Below are 8,666 nucleotides of genomic sequence, written 5' to 3'. Positions count from 1 at the left end.
TGCTCAGCCTTCCCAGTACATTCATTCTTTTTCACTTGTTGGCATTTTGGGTTTTATTGTATCTTTCTAAGATATCCTTGAGAATTTTTTATGTGCTGGCTTAGTGGTCATAAATTTCTTGAGGTGCTCCTTGTCACAGAAATACCTTATTTCTCTGTCATTTTTGAAGGAAAGGTTTGCAGGGTACATAAATCAGGGTTGGAAGTTGTTATCTCTTAGGACTTGAAAGGCCTCCTTGCCTTTAAGGTTTGTGTAGAGAAGTCCGTGTAATTCTCATGGGTTTACCTTCATATGGTATTCATTGCCTTTCTGTAACAGTTTTTAAGATTTTTTCCCTGTGGGAAAAAAACTTTTTTTAAAAGACAGAGTGTCACTATGTAGTCCAGGTTGATCCTGAACTCACTACACACCCAGGCTGGCCTTGAACTCATGGCAATCCTTCTGCCTCAGCCTCCCAAGTGCTGGGTGTGCACCACCACACTCAGCCTCCTGTGATAGAATTCTGATATTTTGAATATAATGTGGCACAGAGAGGTTTTCTTTTGGTCATGGCTATTTGGTGTTCTATATGCCTCACTTAACTGTATGTTTCTTTCTGTGTATTTGGGGAGTTTTCTGCCATTATTTTTGTGAACAGGTTTTTTATGCAGTGTGTGCTATCTCCTGATTTTTCACTTATTCCAGTTATTCTTAGTCTTTTTTGTGCCATCTAGCAGCTGTTGGATCCATTTTTCATGTTCTCTTGTTTTTAAGGTGTCTTTGAGTTGTTGGTCTTTGAAGGCATCATTGTCTTCTAGTAATGAAATCCGGTCCTCACACTGGTTGGTTCTGCTGCCCACATTTTCAATGGTTTTTGATCTCCTGGATTTCTGACTAAAACCTTTTCATGGCCTCTAATTCTTTTCTAAACTGATCATTCATGTTTTGTATCATTTTATTTAGCTCTTCTAGCTTATTAGTGTCTTCTGAACGCCCCTGCATCTTTTTGGTTGTTACTTCCACTATCTGTTGAGTAATATCTTCTCTGATCCTCCTGAGTACCTCTCTGTTCTGTTTTCTAATGTCGTTATCCTTTTGATTACTCTGGATGCATGGCATATGCTATTCTGTTCCTCAGCGCCCTTGGCTTGGCTTTGGAGGAGTTGGAAGTTGTGGGAGTCATTTGGTTGCTGTGTCTTCCCATGTTTCTGTTGTTTTGTTTTGTGCTGAGGTTTGTGGATGCTTATAGTTGGAACAATTTGTTGCTAGTATAGATTTCTCTTCAGTTGCTTTTCGGTGATGTATTTTGCACGTGGCTAAGTATAATCCTTTGCCACAACCCCAGCATCTGAACACCTTGGTTAATTCAAGAGGGGCAGAATTAATTAGCCCCCAGAATTAGTTATACATTGTAGTTAGCCCAGCAATCAAATTTTTGGGAGTGTTCCCTACTACTGTTAATGCCACAAAGATAATCTGAGTGTTGGTTCACAGAAAAAAGTGATAATTACATGACACTGTTAATATCAAGTGAATCAGCTACAGTATTATCACCCAAGGTAGACTGGATATTAACATACCATAAGAACCAATTACATATCACCCTTATTTCTAGAGAAGAAATCCACAATTATGGTGTCAACAATAAGGTAACCCAGGTATTGACTTATAGCTAATGTATACTAAATATAACAGCTATATCTCCACTAATGGTAGAACTAAGAATTCAACAATAATTTTACAGCATTAAATATCAAAAGACTGGAGCCAGTAATATAGCTCAGTGGCCCAGTGCCTGCCTGGCAAGCGTGAGGTTCTGAGTTCAATTCCTGGTACCCCAAAATAAGTAAATAAATAAATATCAAAAAACTAACAAAGCTTTATGGGTTATGCTATTAAAGTTACAGGGTTTGGGACTGGGAATGGAGAAGGAAAACTTTGAAACCTTTAAGTCTACAATCTGAGAAGGAAGAGAGAGAAATGATTGAAAAAAAGAGATCTCATTGGGGATTAGGAGGATGTTTATAGAATTAAGTAAAAGTAAGAGGAAAAACTGACAAGAAATAGAAGATAAAAGAAAATGAGGAAGAAAAAGAAGTAAGTTACATAGGGTAGAAATAAGAGAGAAGAAATTAAAGGGAGAAAAATTTAAAAGGAGGAGGAATCTGGGTGTGGTGGCACATGCTTGTGATCCCAGCATGCAGGAGGCTGAGGCAGGAGGATCACTGCAAGTTTGAGACCAGCCTGGGCTACAAAGTGAACTCAAAGCCAGCCTGAACTGTACAGCAAGACCTTGTCTCAAAAAAGACCAAAAAAAAAAAAAAAAAAAAAAAAAGAAAGAAAAATAAAGAAAAAGAAAAGTGAGAAGAGATAAAAAGCAAGGAAAAAGAATAAAGGAAAACTCCCTAAGCCCCAAAAAACTTTTGAAGAAAGGAGGAAAGGAAAGAGAAAACAAAAACAAAACAAAAAAACTGAAAACAATGCATATCAAAACACCAAAATAAAAAACCAAAACAAAAAAGAAATATCTCAGTGATTTTGCACATGTAGGACTTACAATTTTGCAACAGTGTCCAAGTCAAGATGTGTCTTGCTCATGCTGGTAGACACGGAAGGCTGTCAGAACTCAGATCCACACTGGCTGCAGGCACACGCAGGCAGTAGGGTTAGGGCAAGGGCGTCAGTTCTACAGCTTTCAAATCTAGAGCAGTTCAGGCTGGGCCCGGCCCCTGGCCATGGGGGTGAGGCCTGTGTCCTTCAGTTTAAAGCACTCAGGGGGTCTCTTGGCAGCCGGTCCACAGCTCCCTGACCACAGCTGTCTCCCACGATTGCTCCTTACCCAGTTACTATGGGAACCTAACACTGGGACCCCTGAATTTAAGTCATCCTGAGGCTGCTCTGAGTTCCGGGCTCAAACAGTCGACCCCCGCCTGGAATTGTTTTCCACCACGCACTCTCTCCAGTGGGGATGGCAGCCACGTGGACTGGAGCCACTCACCAGCTGTGGAAGCTCACAGCACCTGCCAGACCGCCCCATTGCTGCGTTTTCCCTGAAGGCCTCTGGAGGTCCCTCCTGCTCTGCCTGCGTCTCTGGAGATTTGGTAGATAGCTGGAGAGAACGTGCAGATTGCCCCTTTCCTTCTGCACGTTGTGTTCTGTCTCTTCGATTTCTCTGTAGGTTTCCATGTTTCTGTTAGATCCTTCCTGCTTCCTGGGGATCTACCACCCTTCCTCCCCACCCCACCCCAAGGTGTTACTCTCCAGTGTCCGGACTCTGAATCTCAGGGAGGCTGAGTTGCTGCTTCCTCTGCCATTTGGTTGTACCATTTTACAATCTCACCATCACGTGTAAGAGTTTCAATCTCTCTCTATCCTTGCCAACATGGTCTTTTAAAATTTTTGCTGTCTTTAGTGGGGCTTGATTTGCACTTCTCTGGTGACTGGTGAAGTTGAGCAACTTTTTACACATTCATGGCTCATTTGGATGTCTCTTTGGAGAATGTCTATGACCAGTCAAATAAACCGCTTGTCTATTTTAGATGATTTGTCTTTTATTATTGAGTTGCATTCTAGACAGAAGCCCCTTGCTATATACATGCTTTGTAAATATTTTCTCCCAGTCCATGGATTCTCTTTTCATTTTTTTTTAATATTCTTTTTTTTTTTTTTTTCTGGTACCAGGAATCGAACTCATGACCTTGCACTTGCCAGGCAGGCGCTGTGCCGCTGAGCTAAATCCTCAGCCCTAAATATTCTTTGAAGCACAAAAGTTTATTTTTTCTGGGCTTTATAGTGAGCGGCATCCTCAGACTTTTATTTTGAAACAAGGTCTTGCTGAGTTGCCTAGGCTGGACTCCAACACTTGCAATTCTCCTGCCTCGGCCTCCTGAGTAGCTGAGAGTATGGGCATGCACCACAGAATGTTTTTAATTTTGATGAAATCCAACTTATTTTTTTATCACTTGTCCTTTTGATGTAAGAAAACATTGACTACTCCAAGGCCACAAAGATTTATACCTATGCGTTCTTCTAAGAGTTTTATAACTTTAGCTTTTATGTTCACTAAAATTCATTTTGAGTCAAATTTTACATATGATATGAGGTCAGAGTTCAAATTCATTCTTTTTCATGTGGGAATCTACTTGTCTTAGCACCATTTGTTAAAAAGACCTTTCTCTCCATTTAATTGTCCAATCATCCTTGTTGATAATCAGTTGAGGCTTAGCATGATAGTGCATACTTATATTCCCAGCTAGGTGGGAGGCTGAGGCAGGAAGATCCCAAGTTAAAGGCTAGTGTAGGCAACTTAGTAAAGTTCTGTCTAAAAAAACAATAATAAAATAAAGGGCCAAGTGTGGTGGCATAAACCTGTAATTCGAGCCCTCGAGAAGCTAAGGTGAGTTCAAGGCCAGCCTGAGCTACACAGAGAGTTCAAAGCCAATCTCCACTATGTAGTGAGACACTGTCTCAAGAAACCATAATAAAATAAAAATTAAATTAAATTAAAAATTGATTTTTTTTTTTGGAAACAGGGTCTATGTAGGGCAGACTGGCCTTGAACTCACTATGTAGCCTCAGGCTGGCCTCAAATTCACAGCGAATCTCTGGCCTCAGCCTCCTAAGTGCTGGGGTTATAGGCATGTGCCACCATGCCTGGTTTAAATTAAATTTTTAAAAGGCTGGGGAAGTAACTCAGTGGGTGAGCACTTGCCCAGCATGTGGAAGCCCCTGTGTTCAACCCCCGGGACCACAGAGTAATTAATTAATAAAAAACTTAAAATAGTTGATGATAAATGTAAGGGCACATTTTCTAAACTCTTACCAGGCATGGTGGCCCATGCCGGCAATCCCAGCACATGGGAGGCTGAGGTAGGAGTATCTCTGCGAGTTCAAGTTCAGGATGGGCTACATAGTTAGTTCAAGGACAGCCGGACCTACATAGTGAGAGACTGTGTCCAAAACACATTTTTTTTTAAAAATTAAACTCCCATTTCCATCCCATTCCTGGTCATATTTTTAAGTGCTATTTTTCTCAAACTGTGCTGCTAACTCTGACAGAAATGAGAAGACGGAGAGATTTCCCCAAACTGACTGCACTTCCTCGGCTGGGTAAGAGCTATGACTCTTTGCATGGGCCTCAGTATAACAACATCTTCCTGCAAGATTTGGAACCCTCTCCGCAGTTGCAGTGGCAGCTGGGAAGGCAGCTGTTTGAACAGAGAAACTTCTCTCTCTCCTACTTCTCAAGATTACTGTAAATGTCAAATTAAATCATTTACACACAAGACTTTGGAAAGATCTAAAGTGCCATGCAAATGTAAGGTATGTTTTCCTTTTTGTAAATTTTTTTAAAGAAAAAAAAAATTTCAAAACAAGATAATAGGAGGGAACAATGGTTAATACAGTACATACAGTTATCTTTAAATTAGTTTCTCAGAGTACAAGATATCGGCATTTAACTGTCCAAACAATATTAGTACAAACCTCTGTTTTCAATGAACTAAGAGAAATTAGTAGCATAACTATCTTAACTATCTTTTATATATATACATATGTACATATACTTTTTTTTTGCTTTTCCCTTCCTTTTCTTCATTCCCTCATCCCACTTTCTCTTTCCTTTTGAAGTTTCTTCCCATCATACATATCTACTGCACATTTTAGATCTTTTTACTCTTTCAGCTTCTCACACTAGGAAGACAATATGGTGCTTACACATGTATATCTCGTTTATTTCACTTACGTGTACCGCCTCTAGTGGCATCCATTTACCTATAAAAGTCCCCAGTTTATCCTTCTTTTTTATTTTAAAGAGGATAATAAAAAAAGAACAATAGCAATGGCTGAGTAGTACTCCACTGTATAAAAAGACATCTTCTTTATACATTCCTTGATTGATGAACATTTGGGTTGTTTCCAAGATCCAGCTATTATAAATTGTGCCGTTAGGGGCTGGGGATTTAGCTCAGTGGCAAAAGCACCTGCCTGGCAAGCGCAAGGTCATGAGTTCGGCTCCCGGTACCGGAGAAAAACCAAAAATAAATAAATAAATAAATAAATAAATAAATTGTGCCGCTGTAAACAGGGGCCCACATATATCGCTGCGATATGATATTTTTAGTTCTTCTGGGAAGATACCCAGAAGGAAAATAGCTGGGTCAAATGGGACCTCCAATCCTAGTTTTTGGAGGAATCTCTACACTGATTTCCACAATGGTTGTACCAGTCTACATTCCCACCAACAGGGGAGAAGGGTTCCTCTAGGTATGTTTTTCTTACTATTTTTCTTTTCCTTCAGGAGTAAGACTCTAAAAACAGAGAGAAGTTATTTTTAGCTTTTACTCATTGGGATCAAGGTTACAGTGTCTGTATTACTGCAAATTCCAAATTAGTGAGGTTTTGCTCTTCAAATATTATTCGTGCAGGTGGTGGTGAACTTACTACCAGGAGTATAAATATGAATTTTGGCCTTCCTGTTACATTTTCACATTCCTGCTTATTTATTTATCTATTTATTTAATTTATTTATTGTACTAGGGATGGAACTCTGGGCCTTGCACTGAGCTACATCCCCAGCACTTTTTATTTTTTATTTTTAAAAATTTTTTTTTGCAGTACCGGGGATCAAACTCACAACCTTGCACTTGCCAGGCAGGCACTTATGCCACTGAGCTAAATCCCCAGCCCCTTTATTTTATTTTGAGAATAAATAACCCAGTGCCATTCTCACTTCCTTGATTGAGGATCTTCTTCGTCCTAGGCACTATGCGAAACTCTGGGAAGACTGCAGAAAGTAAGTCAGATTACACGTCTGCCCTCCTGGAACACGGGTACAGCTGAGAAGCTGTGCAAGTCAACAAGCCATTCTAATAAAATGGGGCCTTGAGTGAGATGCAGAATGACTCTTCCAACTAGTCCTAGCTATCCGTTTGCGCCGATGAGCACGATTAGATTATCTCACAAAGCCATTTGGCCTTTGGTTTTATGATTTCTCAGTAAGGTGGAGGCTGCTTATTGCTAAATCAGTCCCTAACCCAGGGACCCAGTCACAATGCCACACAGCGGGGCCTGAGAGTGAGCGAATAGAACGCCATGCCCGCTCTTCCATCCTTCGGGATTCCGCGCTGAGGAGCCTTCCAGAGGCAAGGCCGGCCTCCACCTACAAGCGGCCTCTCCACCCCTGCCCTCCCCAGCCTCCCCCGCTTGCTGTCAGTGCAGTTTCTTTGCTGACCTTGGAGACGTGCTGGGTTAGAGGCCAAGCCTCAGGCTCTTTCCCTTCCCGCCCATCCTCCCTCTGGGCCCTGCAAGGCATCGCTCTCAAAATCCCCCCACCCAGGGCTGGGGATTTAGCTCAGCGGCAAAAGCGCCTGCCTGGCAAGTGCAAGGTCGTGAGTTCGGTTCCCGGTACCGGAGGGAAAAAAAAAAAAAAAAAAAAAAAATCCCCCCACCCAAGCTTCCACCAGCAGAGAGACCACTTCCCCCCAGAAGGCAGAAGGCAGACACATGACCCCCAGCCCCGGAAACCTGGAGAGCTACCGGCCAGGACCTGCGCGAAGCAGCAGCATCGAGAACCCAGGCCACCACGTCATGCTGGCCTCTCCCTTGCCCTCCACGGAGCTGTTCTGATAATGAGCGTTCATCCACGCGGCCAGCCCCGAAGCCTCCCCCGTCCCTGGTGTCCACTGGCTCTCCGAGCCAAGGCTGGGGGTGGTGTGGGGGGAAGTTGTGAGGGAAAAGCACAGAGAAGAGGGAAGCCAGGAAGGCCAGCCTGCCCCCAGCCGTCCTCTCACATCCTCATCCCCCACTGCCACCCCACCCCCTCTCACTGAAGACGGAGCCAGGGGAGCGCCACCACTGAGCTACAGACTTTGAGACAAGGTCTTGCCAAGTTGTCCAAGTTGGCCTTGTACTTGTGACCCTCCTGCCTCAGCCTCCTGAGTAGCTGAGATTACAGGCGTGCACCCGCACAGCTGGCTCCCCTACCATGTAATGACAACGCCCTGCCTCCTCCTAGCGCTGGGGGTGCCCACCTTCCTCCCCGTCTCTCCTCCTTTCCCACCTCTACCTCTGTCCTCCTGTGCCCTCTCCCTTGACACCTTGTCATCTCCCAGCTCAGCATGACCTCACTGCGGCACCCTGGGCCACACAGCCTCCCGCACGCACTCCAGGCTGCCCGTGCACCCACCTGCTGGCGGACGGGGTCCTCTGGGGGCACACGGGCCCTGCTGCTGAGGACTTGGCCTCCGCAACCACCCTGTGCATCAGGACGACGCCCCTGCCCTCCTCCCCATGCCTGTCACTCTGAGGGACACGTGGAGGAGACGGGAAAAGACTGCCAGGGAGCGTGGAGACCTGAGCTGACTCGGAGCAAGCCTCTCAAGCTGTCTGAGATGTAACTTCTTCAACTGTAAAATGAGGGGGTTGTGGTGATCTCCGAGGCACTCTGTAGCTCAAAGCCTGCAAGTGTGAGGCTCTAGGGCTCTGCTGGGATGAGGCGCGATTGCTTCTGCCGAGCGGCTGGCAGCGTGTGTCCCCGGCGGCAGGGGCAGGAGCGCCTGCGCCCCCGCACGCGGTAGCTCCCCTTCCACGCCTTCCCGCGGAGGGCACCCCCACCCTCACCCCGGGCCCAGGCGCCCCGGCTGCGGAGCCGCAGCACCCGGGCCTGGAGAGGAAGCGGCGCGCGCCAC

The sequence above is a fragment of the Chinchilla lanigera genome, unplaced genomic scaffold (genome assembly GCF_000276665.1).
Source record: "Chinchilla lanigera isolate Chin_1 unplaced genomic scaffold, ChiLan1.0 scaffold00077, whole genome shotgun sequence".
In the NCBI taxonomy this organism is placed as follows: Eukaryota; Metazoa; Chordata; class Mammalia; order Rodentia; family Chinchillidae; genus Chinchilla; species Chinchilla lanigera.
The sequence above is the reverse complement of the archived record's forward strand: the minus strand, read 5'-3'. Positions refer to the sequence as shown.